An 18,288-nucleotide genomic window follows, 5' to 3' on the forward strand; every position below is an offset into this window, starting at 1 on the left:
ATCTGTCTGGAGACAAGGACAGACAGACTCCATAGTGATAAACCCACTATGAGAAGAAAGGGAACCAGAAGTAAGTCATAGGTTTCCCTTGGTAAAGTCAAAACTGAGGGCTAGTCAGAAATATGATTCTCATCAGCAAGTAAAAAAAGTTCTGAGGTAAAAGTAACGGAACTGGCAAAAAACAAAAAAAAAATCACTGGCATGCAGTGGGGTCTGGTGACTTTAAAGCAAGAGCTTCAAGAAGCAAATAAATGGATGAAGCTAACTGGAATGTGTGAGGGCATATTATATCAGGTTAAAGGCAGTTTACATATCATTAAACAGCAGCTGGAGTCAGCCATTTTCATCCATAGCCTGCCTTAGTACTCTTTCATTCTAGCACTATAGGCACTATCTATACACACATCAAATTTCTGATTGCAATCATATACAGCCATCATTAACTGAAATGAAGCCCTAGAAAAGGACTTTGTAATACTCCCCTGTTGCACATTTAACTCCCAGAACTATCCAGTGCCCCTCTGGTTTCTCGTCATCCTGGCTTTTCCACACCATTCACCAAGACTACCTTGTTCATTTGTTTCACACTTTCTCATACACTTTAAGTTTTTCCCTCCAAGTTTTCAATACATCCTAACTAGCTAAGATTGAACTATAACAACTAAGAAGGAAATAAATAAATTAAGCTGGAAACTGGGAGTTGCTAGACCCCCAATTCAGGAGGTTCTATATGTTTTGAGGGGACATTTAGAGTTTATTTCCAACATTTTAATACAACGATGGCTTGAACAAAACTTATGACTAAGGAATGAAAGCCATTATTTTTTTTCTTTCAGTTAAGAAATTAGCAATGTCCAAAGCTTAATAGTCAAAGCTGATTATATAACTGTTCCCCAGTCATATGTCTCAACCTCTTAGTGCAAGAAATGCAGACAAAGCAAAAATAATTGGGGGGGAGACAAAGGCTCAAAACTAGGGACAGATTTTAAATATTATCAAATGAAAGTAAATAAATTGTGCAAAGGATGACACACAGCAGCACAACATAAAATAAAAAATATATAAACTTTAATGGTAAGTGCTTCTTCTTCTGCCATCAGCAGATTGAGGCTCCTACCAGGACATCAAATGGATGTGGGAGCCACATCAGAAACATTGATTTTTAACATATCATTCAAACAATTAACAGAATATCAGACATCAGTATTAGAAAGAGGCTTATATTTTATTCCAGCTTCTGGCATAGATTGTGTTTTAACTATTTTGGGTGTAAACTTGTTCGCACGCAATGTTATGCTGAAGACTATGTTTACAGGTGATTCCAATCGGTTTCCTTTTAAAAAATCTAGTATCTATTTACCTATGTTATGCCCTGCTCTTGAAACTTTCTGAAATGTATGTGTATATGATTTATCACAGGCATTCAATGCAAAATGAAAAAACAAGAAGTTTAACAACTTAAGCAGAGATGAATATACTGCTTTGCAGTCTTTACAACAAGATACTAGTCTTTCTATTTGCCCTACCGCTAAAGGCAGGGGAATAGTTGTCACGGACAAACATTTTTATTTAGATGCTATGCATGATATGCTGAGTGAAAGAGAACTGTATAAGATTATATCATTCTCTGATACTGAAAAAATGTGTGGTTCAGTATACAGGTCTTTATATGGCTGTCTGTTGAGTAATATAATTTCACATGATTTGTTCAACTATTTTTCTGTGAAATTTCCAATAGTACCAATGTTATATGGTCAAGCAAACATCCATAAAGACAGTATTAGACCCCCCAATGAGACCTATAGTTTCAGGACAGGGCTGGCTCAGGGAGCCATTATCAATTTTTATCAAAAAAAGTGTTACGATCTGTGCTAGACCTTTCTCCTTTTGTCTTACAAGATACTAGACAGCTTCTTAAGGATTTATATGCTCAAACAAGTAGTATGAATGCCTCTGTATAACAAAATTGTTTATTAGTTTCATTAGATGTTAACTCCCTTCTTACAGTAATTCATCATGACCAAGGTTTGCATGCTGTTAAATTGTATTTATGTAAATTTATGTAATAAAAGTCAATATGATGTGAACAGAATCAATTTGATCTGTATGCTCTTAAGAGTTAATCCTTGATAATAATTATTTTTTATTTGACAACTCTTGTTATATTCAAAGACAAGGCATAGCTAAGGGCACACTTTGTGCCAGAAGCTATGCCAATATTGTCTTAGCAAATTGGGAGGAAAGTAAGATTTTAAATCATTGCAAATTTGTTGCTTTGATTAGCTTTTATAATCTGTTTGTCGATGAGGTCTTTTGGCTTTAGACAGGCTCTGCTGAAATGCTAAATGTGTTTATTGGATTCTTGCAACAGAGTACTGATTATTTATGGTTCACTTATAATTATTCCGGATCTGAGATGGAAATTTTAGATGTGATAATATATAGATAGTTGTTTTAGTACTGGACTTAATATTTTACATAGCGACAGCATGCATACCCCATATTTTACAGAAACATTCTGAAGGGGTAGTCAGTGTGCATTTCTAGATTAAATGATGATACCATTAAATTTGATCTGGATTTAAATAAGTTTGAGAATGATTTGTTAAAGTACACATATAAACCCACTGAATTTAAAATGATGGTTAATCAAGTGAGACTTCTGAGGAAGAATAGAGCTAAGCCCTATTTTTTGGAGTCTGTTACATCACATACTTTTTATACAAACCCTTCTTGACAGAAATCTTCTGTATCAATAGGTTTACAGTATTCCAATGATATTAATACTATTAGACAATTTATTAGAAATCATGTGTCTATTTTATTATCTGATGATAAGCTGAAAGATATTGTTGGTGACTATCCATGCTTTCATTATAAGAATAAGAAAAATCTAAACTGGCTCTTATGTTATGATTCAAGTAGGCAAGACATGCCAGTACAAAGAAGAGGCACTGTTCTATGTGGAGGTTGTAATTTCTGCAATGTATTGAATACTAGTAACACTTTTTTACACCCTGTTTTGTAGAAGGTTTTTAAGTTTAAGGTGACAGCTACTTGTTCATCTAGGAATGTTATTTACTTAGCCATCTGCAGGGCATGTAGCTCTTTTTATGAAGGGAAACCAACCATTCAATATGTGAACAGATAAGAGAACATCTGACAGCTATAAATAAATGTGATGCTGATAGGAGTACTTTAGCTAAACATAACAATGAATTTGGAGAAGGGCATGTTTTTACCTTTATGGTTATTGAATGTTTGGTAGAAAATCCACATCTAGGTAATTTTAATAATTTGACAGAAAGACATGAGGTAAATTGTATTATAAAATTGTGTGCAGATAAATCTCCTGGACTAAATGGTAAGGTTCCCCTTTAACCGTATTTAAAAGCAAGCACCTTATGATGATTTTTTTTATATTTTTTATATATTTTTGTATTTTTATATTGTATGCATGTGATCTATTATTTTTAGGTTTAAATAGATATGTATATTTCTACAGCTACCTTACAAATGTTTTAATAGGATGTTTATAATAGTATAATGAGTTGTAGTCTGATAGGTTGAGTCTTTATTGACTTAATTGATGATTATTGGTCTTTGTATTTAAATGCTGTATTGTGCTCTTTTCAAATGGTCTGAAGAAGCAGCATCTCTTGGGTGTGAAAGCACTTACTATTAAAGTTTATATATATTTTACTTTACTCTGTGCTGCCGTGTGTCATCCTTTGCACTATTTATTTACTTTCACTTGTGCTTAAGGACATTTATTCGCAGTAACATACTTACTTCTTTGCTTGATTAGATTTTAAATATTCCTCTTATAAACTTAGAAAGTTGTTACAATAACAGGATCTGTGTTAGCATGCATTTCCTGAAGGAAACAAAGTCCAAAACTAAAATGTATTTCATTATTTAGTGATTTAGTCCTCCCTGATTTGCCAGAAAATCATAAATTTTATGAAGGACAGACTTAAAATAAGAGGCAACAATCTGGATAATAGTGCCTGCCTCCCTATCCCTACCCCACCCAAAAATAAATAAATATTCACATTCTATGTACCCCACTGGTGTCAGACTGGGATAAAAGTAAAAGAATATATGGCCAGATCATATATTCCAAGTTCAAAACAAAAGAGTAAGCTGCCACAAAATCCATATGTAAATGAATAACCATAGGAAAACAGGATGAGTGCCAAAAGAGAGAACACATCAATGCTAAGTAATCAAATAAAATTATCTTTAACAAAAGCAACTAAAACAGATTAATACAAATAAGTAAGCACTTTTATCTGTACTAAAATAATTGAGAATTTAATATTTCCTCGGGCTAACAATGACTGTGCAGCAGTCATACAAATTAATTTTTACCAATTCTCATTTTTTCTCAGTTTTATTTAAAGTTAACTGATTTATTTAATCTATATCTTCTGTCAAACTTAACTTGCCATTCATATTCTAAATAATCAAGAAAATCATCCCTACTCCCTCACTTTACATTACATGGAACGAAATCTAGACTGAGAATAAAAACTTCTTAAACGCAATGCATAGAATAGAATGCGTGTAAAGTACATTATATGCATTAAGTTTTGATTGCATATATATGCTTATACATTCTGCTCCTAAATGTCTTGTCAGTCTTTCCTGTGTGCTGAGTAGGTGGTATACATGGCTACATGTCTGTTATGAAAAAGAAGGGAATATGAATGAATTTATTACTTGGAGTACAAATGGCAACTTAAACTTGATTCTTGTTCAAATATGGGTTAAAACAATGAGTTAATTTTAAATGATATTCAAAAACAGAGGATTGGTAAAATAATGAATCCATGTGATCTAGTGTTCTTGCGAAAAATATTTAAATTAACAGTAATTGTCATTAGTGATTTTGGTAGAGAAGGAAGCATTACGCATTTGTTTTTGTGTGTTTTAGTTGTTTTATTAAAACTGTTTTCACACAACTACTTGACATTAGGGTCCTTATTCTACTGAAGTTCATCTTTTTTTCCTGTGGTCATACAGTTCAAGTTGTTGTCATGCATATGAAATAGCCTGCTCCCTCACTCCTACACCCAAACAATAGCCAACGTCTGTGTTTTCCTCTGATGTTAGACTGAAATGAAAGTTAAAGAACAAATTGCTACAGTAACATTCAATTTGTTGCTCTCTATACAGCATGCCTCCTTACACACATCCACATATTATAGTCATAGGCATGCTGATGATCACAGCAATATATTCCAAATTGTTGCTCCTAAACCATGTAGTGTCCCTAAACAAGCTATGATAACATTTTGTGCATACCCCTGATGTTTACCCCTGATGTTTGTTTGTTGGTCAGGAATATTAAATAAATACTGACCACATTGTCCTCAGCCCACACATAAGTTATAGTTTTCTTCTGTGGAAACTTCTGAGGACAATCAAAAAATAATGACCATACACTTCCCAGGCCCTGTCACAGGCTATAATGACCTACTGTGTGCACTTCTGATCAGGACTAGTTTTAGAATAGGTTCAGCCCAGGGTGGAAGCTGCTATTAAGCCTGTGCCAAAATGTACTTGTATAGCTGGAGGTGAGGGGGACCTCTGCTTCTCCAGAAGTTCTCAGGGTCTAAATATTATGTGATACATTCTGTGCCTTTTTCTAAGATAATTAATTAACTGTTACTGAGAAGAGTTATGTATGTTCCTGCTAATATTGTATGTGTGTCCACTGATTAAAATCTGATAATATTAAAACCCACATGCACGCACACACACACACACACACACACACACACACACACACACACACACACACACACACACACACACACACACACACACCAAACCACCAAAACTACACAAAAACACACACAATATATGCCTACCTACACATTTATTGGAGGAAATCCCATGTATCCTGTCCAGATTAACAAATATAGCCACATATTGTGTACAATGGTCTAATGGTTTGATCTTACACATATTGTACTGAGCCTGAAAATGGTCCCATAGCATGAGTGCTCTATCCCAGTCAACAACTATAAATGAATGACTCAATGAATAAACAAAATGTCTGACCACGATGAAAGGTGAAAGAAATTATGACCAATTTGTTATTCTTAACTATACTGCAACATCTTAAATGCAAATACAAATGCCTACAAACATAAGTCATAACAATCCAAAAAAGTAGAATGATGAGATGACACTAGGCTCTCAGCATAAAACATACACTTATGTGCATTGGTTGATTTTAAGTTCATCTTTCATTTATTTATTTTTTAATTTTTACTACATTTATTCTTTTAATACATAGTTGCTTAATTGATTGATTTGCTAGCTAGATTTCTGTATAAATTGTTGTGTGTATGACTGCATTTTTATACTTACATCTGAAGAAGCAGCAAGAGCTGTGAAAGTGATTATTATGTTGTTTTAAAATAAAAGATTGTTTGTTTTATGCTGAGAGCGTGGTGTCATCTCATCATTCCACTTTTTTGGACTGCTTTACTCTGATTTATTTGTTTGCTGAGACATTTACACAGCACAGGTTGGTCATTTTTTCCTATAAGTCATAACAATGTTCCTTTTACACTGATTTCAGCAAATGCAGAGCATTAAGTGACATTCTTCCTGCAAAGCCAGATCAGTGATTGTTTAAATTGTTTAACAGTGATCAAACAGCAGCAGGAATAAATCACTTGTATCCACAGAAACCCTATTTATCCATCAAAAGTAGTCACTTTGTTTACACTTCAGATATCTGTCTGGGATTAAAATGCTCATACTAAAGTAATCCAACCTGTTTTACACAAATTCACAATGTGCAACATTAATGACTGTCTAACTTGATCTCAACTCCAATTCAGTCATTTTATACACAGGCTGCCCCCATATCTTGCATATATAACCACTTTAATGACTGTCTACATCTCATATGTTTGTGGTAAAAAATAATGACCATAGCAATGTATTTCAAACACACAACAGCCACATTAATATATTCCAATTTACTTAATACATATGTGCACTAGTAATGCCAAAGCCAGATTTAAACTGAGTAAACTGAAAAAATCTGAGTAGAGAACAAAATGGTTACTTTTACCTGTAGGCAGCCCCTATATAGACACTTTTTTGACTATGTACACTTTATATATCTCATTGTGATTAAAATAGCCACAGTAATTCATTCACCAATGTTTCACAAAAAGAGTAGCTAAAGTAAAATAGTTTTCCCTGCTTCACACAAATAACATCAGCCCTCCAAAGCTATAGTAATGTGCAAACAATAGTAGGATCATTTTTATCCACACACCTCCCCTATACTCAATAACTATACTCATTTTGTTGGCTATATACATCTCACATTCTGACTATAATAAAAGAAAAATAAATAATGACGGTAATATTGTATTTCATCACTACTTCACAAACACACAAGTTGCTTACCAGCCTCAATAAAATATTCCAACATTAGTTAAGCAAAGCCATCCATTGCTCATAATATCTGGTTTGTCTCCTGGGATTAAAAAATACTAATGCCATGTTATCACCAATTATGGCCTCTGAATGCTGCTTACACCATGAACATCACATCCATTTTAAAATTTCCATGGGTTTCTAGTATTTTCAGCACCACCCACGATGTAGATAATGAATCATTGATTTGGAATGAAAGTGAAACAGCAAATGGCCACAGTAATATAGTTCAACATGTTGCAATCAAATATATACACACACACACACACACACACACACACACACACACACACACACACACACACACACATATATATATATATATATATATAGAGAGAGAGAGAGAGATAGAGAGATAGATATATAAATATGTATGGGTCTACTTTCTTTGATCAAAATACCATCATTTCAACCAAAGAAAGTATGACCTTATTTTTTGCAAAAGTGCACTTCCACGAAAGTGCCCTTTCGCGAATTCCAGTTCAGTGAACCGGCAATTGAAATAAAAAATAAAACTTTAAACACCATTTTGCAGGAGGGCAAGCCCCTTTGCACCCCCGCTACATTAAATATACTAACTCCAAGATCGCACTACAGTGGGGAAACAGGTATATTCCCTTATCCCCACTGTAGTGCTCTGTTTTATTTAGATTGCTGGTTCACTGAACCAGAATACACAAAAGTGCACTTTTGTTGAAGTGCACTTTCGTGAAAGTAAGGTCGTACTTTCTTTGTTCGAAATAATGGTATTTCAATCAAAGAATGTAGACGTAGACCCATACATATAGATACAACATGCTACCACATTTCTTTACTTTAAAAATAAATACATGTTGGAAAAGCATGCATGTCCAAATGGCTTCTTACATAAATGTCTAGTTTGCCTAGTGTAAATGTCAGCCATTATGTTATGCTGCTGTTCATGTTCTATCACAAGAATCAAGCTTAATATCACTGAAAGGTGCCTAATAAAGTTTTTCTTTTGAAAAATGTTCTTAACAAAGTTGTCTTTTCCTGATTAAAGCAGATAACCACAACAATCTACATAGTACATAACATACTAAACCATGACATAACATAAAAATATAACATTGCTTAGCAACATAGCATAGCATAAAATATCAAAAACATAACACAAGTTCATAGGTCGTTACTAGGCTTGCAGTCCAGGGGGCCAGTTGAGGAGCCTAACTCAAAATTCCCAGTTACCTCCAAGCACTGTTTGGTTAAGGAACTTACTCAAGGTCACACAGAAGGCAAAAGAATGCTGCCAGAATCAAACCCTATACCAAATGAGCTACATAAAACATAACATAACTTAACATAACATAACATAGCACAGCATATAACAAGCATATAACATATCATTCAAGACAGGAAGTTCACAAAAGCTTAATATTAAGTATTAAAGTTAAGAATCAGTTGCAGAGAAAACTATTACATGAATGAAAATGTGAGAAAAAGGTGTGGATTTAACCTCTTAATATTTGCATTCATTGCCAAGGAACAGTTATCTATTTTACAATCAAAACATGTTCTTCTTTTATGATAGATTCATGGCAGACTGTTTCAGTAAAAACTGCTTTAGGACTGAGATGGAAGCTGAGTGAATAGAATTTTCCACACTACACATAGTAGCCAGCATCACACATGAGGGATGAGAAATGAAATTCTTGATCATAATGTTTTACCTCTACTGATCCTATATAACCAAGTCAACTGATACTCTTTAAGTATTTCACAGTGAAGAAACAGAAACAGATAATATATCTGTACCAAAATTTTTCACACATAAATGGATTTTAATCTTTCACAATATATTTTATCTTATGTTTTATCTGTTCAGCAAATCTTGTCATTGTCACCATCCTGTTCCTCACACATAGACATAGATACATAGACACTGACAAACAAATGTGCGCGTGCTGGCACACACAAACACACACACACACACACACACACACACACACACACACACACACACACACACACACACACTCCCAGAGTCTTAACATTAAGAAGTGTTAGATTCAAAGTAAAGATTGCTGGACTTGTGCAACCAAATTCCAACAGCAGTCTTGGTTTTTTGTTCCCTCTGCAGCTCACAGTGCAAAGTCAATGTACCGTATAAAACAGAAGAATACTGAAATGCAGCTCAGCGTGATCAACACAGAAGTGGCACCAATAATTTAAAGAAGGAGGATATACATCTTACACCTGCCTTTTTCAGAAGTAAAAATAAATGACCTTGTATGGCAGAAGTTTGCAGTACAGTTCATTGAAGTCTGCAAATGATTTTGTGCTGTCACTTTTTTACATGTTTGCCACACTCTCTGTTTAAATGTGTTTCTAGGTAGTATCCTACATTCCTAGTGAAAGTGAGAAAAGTTATGTGTTATTTGGTAGTCACATTTTATGCTAATTAGATTTCCAGATTTTTGGCTGGATGTACCAACTATTCAAGAGGTTATGTTTCTGTTTTCTGTGTCTACAGGTTGAGAGGTATAACACTTCAAAATATGTTTTTTAGTCTTTCATCGTGACATCATTCAAGAAATTGAGCTTTTATCTGCATCTGTGCATGACGCAGACTCAAAGAAAGACTATTATGAAAGTTCTGAGAAATATTAAAATATAAGTTTGTATTATGTAGTGATAAACAAAAGAGTGGGTCCAGCATTCACCAAACATGCTATCAATAACCTGACAAAATGGTGACTAGTGTTCTGTGCAGTGCAGGTCTCCAAATCCAAGTAGGAATCCAAACAGAGATAAAACAAATAAGTTTTTATTTTCACAATAAGATTAAGCGCTTTCATCCTTACATGTCACGGACTTCATCAGAATAATTAAAGCAAGCCTAAAATATAGTTATATACTATTTTCAAACCAGACATCACTTGTTTATTGGCTGAATACCAAATAGTTGAATTAGTTTAATTGAGTTAAACCTCACTAACTCCCCTCTTAAAGAACTACTACTATTAAAACTGTTTGCAAACATGACAGTGGTTTAAACTGTTCTAAACCTTAAACTTTTTGTGACATCCTACCTAGTTGAAAAAAAAGGTTCAAAAGATAAATAATATGTACAGACAAAAGTACATCAAATCAGAAGAAGCCACAAGTTGTTAAGCATGCTGTTGTTAACTAAGAAAGACATTTGTACATATTTTATAACCTAGCTGTACATCATTTCAGTACAGACTTAATACTGATATGGTCAGTCAACCCTGGAGGGGTAAAAGCATTGAGTCAAAACTACTATAAAAGTTCTTTATATTCCAACTGGTTTTCCCAGTCCCCTTCCCTGGGATCAATGTCATCTAGTCCTAAAATTCCAAATTTAAATTCAGTGTGTGTCATATCCAGTAAGGTATGTTTAAAAAGGGCATTGTTTGTATTTTTGCTGTTGATGCTGTAACAATGCTTGTAAATTCATTTTCTTAAATTATTAGCAGAAATTGGAATATGCTTAAACAGTTTGGGAAGATTGTAGGACCCAGCCCCAAATTTATTTTTAAAATGGGTCAGAACATGAAAAGCCTCTACAAGATGGGTTTATACTCCAACCCTAGGGTTGGACATGGAACTAAGCAATGCGATTTATATAATCAGTATACGTACATCTTAGATGCTATGCACCTAACCCTCGACGCCTTAAAAACTAAGTGTGCACTACAAAAGAGGAAATTGCAGGAATAAGGGATTCATTTACTTAGCTGTATGTGCAAAATGTAATAAATTCTATGTAGGAAAAACAGAAAGAACATTAAGAAAATGAATTTACAAGCATTGTTACAGCATCAACAGCAAAAATGCAAACAATGCCCTTTTTAAACATACCTTACTGGATATGACACACACTGAATTTAAATTTTGAATTTTAGAACTAGTTGACATTGATCCCAGGGAAGGGGACTCAGAAAGCCAGTTGGAATATAAAGAACTTTTATTGCAATTTCAACATAATGTTTTTAACCCCCCCCCCCCCCCAGGTTTGAATGACCATATTAGTAATAAGCCTGTATTGAAATTATGTACAATGTGATTATAAAATGGGTGCAAAATGTCTTTCTTAGCTAACAACAGAATGCTTAACATCTTGTGGTTTCTCCTGATTTGATGGGTTTTTGTCTGTACATATTATTTTCTTTTGAACCCGTTTTTCAACTAGTCGGGATGTCCACAAAAGGTTTAAGGATTTGAACAGTTTAAACCAATGTCATTTGCAAATAGACTATCAGTAGTAATTTCTTAAGAAGAGGAGTTAGTAAGTGAGGTTTAACTCAACTAAACTAATTAAACTATTTGGTATTCAGCCAATAAGCACGTGATGTCTGGTTTGAAAATAGTATTTAACTATATTTTAGGCTTGTTTGAATTTATTCTGATGAAGTCCTTGTCCAGTAAGGTCAAAGGTACTTTGTTTGTTTTATCTCTGTTTGGATTCCTACTTAGATTTGGAGACTTGCTCTGCACACTACACTAGTCACCAGTTCTTCAGTTTATTATGTAGTAATAAAAAAAAGAAAAATGATGCATAACCCACATTACATACCATATTGCATCTAGTAATCCAGAGCATGTGCAGCAGTGACATCTGGAAAGGATGAATATTTTCTAAAGAATCTAATTTTTAGCCAGAAGTACTTATTTTAAACTGTCATCTGCAGCACTGGAAAATATATGTGCAGCTGGTAAAATTTTACAAAGAAATTAAAGCAATTTTACTAATTTTGCAGCATTAGAGATGTTCTCAAGAATATCATGTATAACAGCTCAGTAATATCTACTCAACAGTTGATCACGCTCATTTAGGTTTACCTGGCAGACAAGATAAATATAATATTGTGGGGTGGGGGGCTGATGACACAGGTGATTAATGCTATTAGCTGCTAATAAAATGCTTCCTGAAGCCCAGCATTTACTTTCAGTCAGTGCTGGCTGCCTGAGCCAGAAAAAGGGTCATGTGAATCAGTGCTCTTCCCTTGAAGTCCAGCCCCCCCCACTACAAAACAAAAACATTTTTTTTTCCTTTAATTTTAAAGTTATATTTTCCCTGCACCAAAGCTGTTGCTTAGTAGTGTGTCAATGTATTCTGGTAGATAGGCTGATATTGTCATATAATAAGGAGACCCATGCAAGTGGACCCACACAAACACTATATATATATATATATATATATATATATATATATATATATATATATATATATATATATATAAAATACACACAGACACACACACACACACATATATATATATGTGTGTTTGTGTATGTGTGTGTGTGTGTGTGTGTGTGTGTGTGTGTGTGTGTGTGTGTGTGTGTGTGTGTGTGTGTGTGTGTGTGTGTGTGTGTGTGTGTGTGTGTGTGAGTGCATAAAAATACAGAGAAAAGTGTTACCTCATCAGCAATGCATTTAATTGAGATTCCTTAAAATCAAGAAAAATGAACATGAAATGTAACCAGTCACAGCCGAAACGTCAAAGTAATCAAGCAGTTATAACTTGTTTAGGAAGTTATACTTTATCAAAAAATAAAATGTATTAAATAGATGAGCACGTTTGCCCTTAACAGAGCAGATCATAGGGTAGTGCACTTTTCCATATGAACTGCTAACAAACTGCTTTGGTTTGACTCCAGACAGTGCTCCCTGGATGAACCTGAAAAAGATCTGTCTTGATTAGTGTTCCCTCCCGTTCAGTCCAGGAATTTGATTCCAGATAGAACTCCCTGGTTGATCCTGACCCTGGTAAATATTTAGGTATATTATTTACCAGGGCAGAGTGCAGAGTACTAATCCACTGCTTTCAGGCTCATCTAGGGAGCACTGTTTGGTTAAATGATATGTTAAGATTCACACAGTAGGTAAATGGAAGCTGTTGGAATCAAAACCTGGACTTCAGAAAGCAGTTTGTTAGCACCTCTTAGCATTAATTCTGTGTGCTCTTTCTCTCAAACACACCCACTTCAGTGTATATTAACTGTAATCTTTTAAATTACGAGATATAAAGCATTTACTTTTTTCCTGAAGAAAATAGGGTATTTATCTGAATAATATGTTTGTTTATTATTTATAGTTATTCTTTTATTCAGAACAGTCAAAGTTAGAAGCAGCACTTAATTTACAGTAGGGTCCTTATTCTTTTATTTTCCAAGTGTAGCAGGCACAAAACATGGTTGGATTAACAAACTTGAGTGTTTAATTTCTTGCTTCTGCTGTGTGTTAAAGTTGCATTTGACATGCTTTATGGTCATAATGCTTGCATACAGAACTCAACAGGTACTACCATCCTTTGTGCCTCATAGCCTGAAGCCTAAATTATTAATTCTTTGCAATAAAATATTGGTCTCCAGGTAATAAGGAAGCCATAAAAACAACAAAATAATATCCATGTTATGTAGAATTAATGCAGTAAACAAAAACAATTAATCTGTTTTTCAAGTTACTCACCAAAGTTGCAGATAATCAAACATCTAACAAACAGACTGCAGCTGTGTCGGGTACTGACTGTCCAGTGTTTCTTCTGAAGTTCAGTACTTCTTTCTCCTATTGCAAAATTTCCTTTTTCCTCACTATGTTTTTCATCACTCTGACAGGCACACAGCATCACTTCAATAACATAAACAAGGCACCACCCCCTTCCCACCTTCTGTCAACACTGAACTACTGACTGGTCAGCAGACTATGTGCAATAGTACAGTCCTGTTATTTGCTATTCCAGATTGATCACTATGGCAACAACCAAGCAAGTACTTAATTTTTCCTCTAGTTTGCATCTGGAATTGGAATCTTTCAGAAACACCACTTGCATCTGATACACACATTTATTCATCTGCTTATTTATTTGTTTGTTTATTTATTTATTTAGTGGCCAAATGGATGCTTTGATAGAATGAAACATTTTCAGTCATGGCCTGAAACAGCATTTGCAGTAAATATACAAATCTGACCACCCTAGAATTTAAGTTCCCATACTCACAGCTGAAAAAGTGCTATAGGATCTTATAGCAATAACCCACGCCTGGGTGTGGGTAATGCTAAATTTACCCATGGTTGGCGTGGGTAAATTTAGCATTACCCACACCCAGAAGTGGGTTATTGCTATTATACCATGACATTATTTAAGAAAAGAAACTATTACTTTTCTTAAATAATGGCATAGTATAATGCCTGTTTACTGCCCTTCCGCAGATGTCTGGCATCCGCGGCAGTTCTGATTTACTGCGCGCCTGTGCAGTACATCAGAGCTGTGGGCAAAAGCAACGGAGAAAGCATGATCTCCGTTGCTTTTTTTAGTGTTTTGCTATGTTAAATGAGTTTAACATAGCGAGACAGTTTTAAAATAAGCAACAGAGATGTCCGTTGCTTATTTTAAAACTGTCTCGCTATGTTAAACTCATTTAACATAGCTATAAAAACTAAAAAGCGGAGATCTTGCTTTCTCCGTTGCTTTTTAAAAGCTGTCTCGCTAGGTTAAACCCCTTTAACATAGCGAGACAGTTTTAAACGAGTTATACTAATGGAAAAAAGTCCGGGCGACCGGACCTTTTTCCATTAGTATAACTCGATTTACAACGGGCACGCTGGCCAATCAGCGTGCACGTTTTGGGGGGGTCATGGTATAATACACATTTTGATACACTTTAGGGAGAGAGGGTCTTGAGATGCAGGGGTCACCATTCCTCTATATACAGCATTGACCTCATCTGGACTACTGGATATAGTTCAGAAGACCATATAAGGGAAAGATGATTAGTTTCATGTTAAGGGCGCAAAAAAAAATTCAATAATGAGGCAACAGTAAGTAAAGAGCTACAAACAGTGACTGAGAGACTTGAGAATGTCCTTACTAAAGGTGAAAAGATATGATATGGATGCACTGTATCATAAGGGAGATTGTGAGTGGGACTGAAATGAATGGGAGAGATGGGAGAAGGAAAAAAACATAACAGTCAGGGGGCATAGCTCAGTGTAGAATAGATATGAGGAAGTACTTCTTCAGATAAAAGTGGTATGGCAGTAGAACATCAAAACAGAGAAGTCTAAAAGTGAAAGGAGAGGGGGTCATCTGCACAGAGGACTAGATGCAACACTGAAAAGCTTTACGTATGCTGCAATATCAGTCTTCTGTTGGCATCTTTATGCACTCAGACATTGTAGCACGCTCCTTAGCAACCACTAGAATGGGCAGATGAAGTTTTGGTTTAACATCTCATCTGAAGGATAGTATATCAACAGTGATGTATTCCTAATATTGGGCTACAGTGTATGGACAGGGATATGAGCCCACATACCTTGAGGGGAATAAGGAACTTTCAACTAGCTGTTTTGTAGAAAAAGAGGTGAGCAGTAAAATATTTACACAAACGTACTGCAAATGGTATTCAAAAGAGTGACTTTTTTACAGTTTTCTATTTGCTCATCTTCACCCATCATATATTCACCAGATGTATTTGCAGTTTACTTGCTAAAGACACTGACAGTGTCCTTGTGGGATAATTTTGACCTAGACTGGTATCCTATACAGTTATTAAGTTCACTGTATTGTGATGATCTCACCCAGATGGATTTATATTTATTTACCTAGTGCCTTATCTTACATCACTCTATTTTGTACTGTTAGGCAAAAGTGCACCTTTTTTACTTACCACCTAACAGTCTCTAATTTTGAGAAGAACTCTAAAAATATGAACTAAAAATTGTAACTATGGTCTTTACTTATTACTGCTGCCAAATATTAGTCTGACATCAAATATTAATCTCTGATGTGTTAACTGTTACTTTTTTGACTTATGCTAACTACTTGCCTCCACTGAATTATTCTCTGTTGTTGTATCTTTCGGCTTTTCCTGGTTAGGGGTCACTAATGATTGGCAGTAGATTTTTACGTACCGAGTTACCAGCCCTGACGTACAACCTTCAACGAAGGTACGCCCATTCATGCATGTCTCCACACAGAAGACGCTTTAGCTGAGAATGGAACAGGACGTCTTATTGTGAGGCGACAACGCTACCGCAGCACCACCACAGCAGTGCTACCACATATTATATTGATCATCTGTCCTACACTTTCCTGTCTTCTACTGTCCTAACTTATCTGCTACTTCTTTTTCTATCTAATAATCTAATATTTTATTATTTATTTGTATAATTACTTAGTTGCTTATTCATTAATCCATCATTTTTGATTAGTTACTGAAGTACTAATTACCATTTAGACTGTAAGGTTATGATTTAGACTCACACCAAGACATTTATTGTATGTTCCTGTGGCATTGGTTTATCAAACTCCTCTTCAGCATCATTACCTTCTGCTAGTGACACTACAGTTGCAATAAATGTTTTATTGCATAATGCTGCTTGCTTGGCATTTTGCTTTTTTTGTTGTAATAGTATTCATGTTTTCGCCTGTGTCTTGAAAGAAAATGCACGTTACCCAACAAGATAACCCACTTATGAAAAGATAACTAAATTAGATATACATTTATTGTTTACTCAGTCTCATCTCTTGATTTAATCACTTGACAGTTAGCCTTCCAGTTAATTCCCAACTTGGAACAGAAGCACAACCATGTGTTAGTCATACAAGTGGCTTGCACAAGTCTGAGGTTCAGCGTTATGTCCGTAGTGATTACTTTGAGAGCTTGGACGTTTCTAGCAATGGTTTTGTAGAGATGAAATGGAACGGCTTCACGTATGTAATAACTTCTCACCCTGGAAAAGCTGCATCAAGCCTGTCTCTCTTAGTAATTAAAGTGAATACAACGTGCAGAGGTCTGAGCAGAAATCCATGTAGGATGGAACATTATATGGTAGAAAGCAAGCAAAATAATCATTTCACCAGTATGACAATTAAGAGGTCCTCCCCAGGAATTGTACAAGCAATAAAACAGCATGCAAAACTGTAAAATTGGGGCTAAGAGAATGAGTTTCAAGGGCAGGAATGCAAATGCTGTTTTTCTGAAGTACACTGTTAGAAACAGGATTTATTGAAGATTGCTGGAAGCTTGGCAAATTTCCCTGCTATACCATCTTTTAATATAAATAACTATATAAGCCACTATACCTTAGGAAAAAGGATAACTTTTTCCACATACTGTAACCTCATTTCCTGCTCTATTGCAGCTTTTGCACACTTTCCCATTGGACAGCTGTCATTGCATAGCTCTCCACTGTACATGCTACTTCTTTGCAGAATTTGGACTCCTGGAAACATTTGGTTAGCCTGATACTTGACTTGTTAACTATGTTTTGTTGGCAAGTCTATTCAATTATTCAAGTTTTCAGGAATCCTGTCATGTGACTGCCTAGCTGAAAGTCACCATCAACATGGCTGTCGACCCCTTGCCACCTTGCCAAAAATCTATAGTGGCCAAACACTACACTTACCAATAGCTCCAGCAGCTTAGCCATAGCTCCTGCAGTCTTAACAGACCAAGAGCATCGTGTAGCAAATTACACATTTCCCTATTTCTATTCTTCCTCTTCAGATATAGCCAATGAAGACTTTCTTTTCTCGTTTAATCCTATTAATAGCCATTTTCACAATAATACCTTCTTGGCTTGACTTGGCCTTCTTGATGCACTCTGTTGGCATTTTCCTGGCCCACACATTCCTTTCCATTTGACTCCCCATAAGCCACATTCTCAGTGAGACTGAGTTTCATTTAATAAAAAATACAGTTCCATTTTCATAATCATGAATTATATCCAGGCTTAATAAATGTGATTATTTTATCATTGCTTTGACTGTATTACAAGATTCTGGCACTTCTTTGTATTAAGTACAAACATAATCAAAAGTGACT

This window comes from Protopterus annectens, chromosome 7.part0, assembly GCF_019279795.1.
Source record: "Protopterus annectens isolate FY-2018-M chromosome 7.part0, PAN1.0, whole genome shotgun sequence".
NCBI classification, from domain to species: domain Eukaryota; kingdom Metazoa; phylum Chordata; order Ceratodontiformes; family Protopteridae; genus Protopterus; species Protopterus annectens.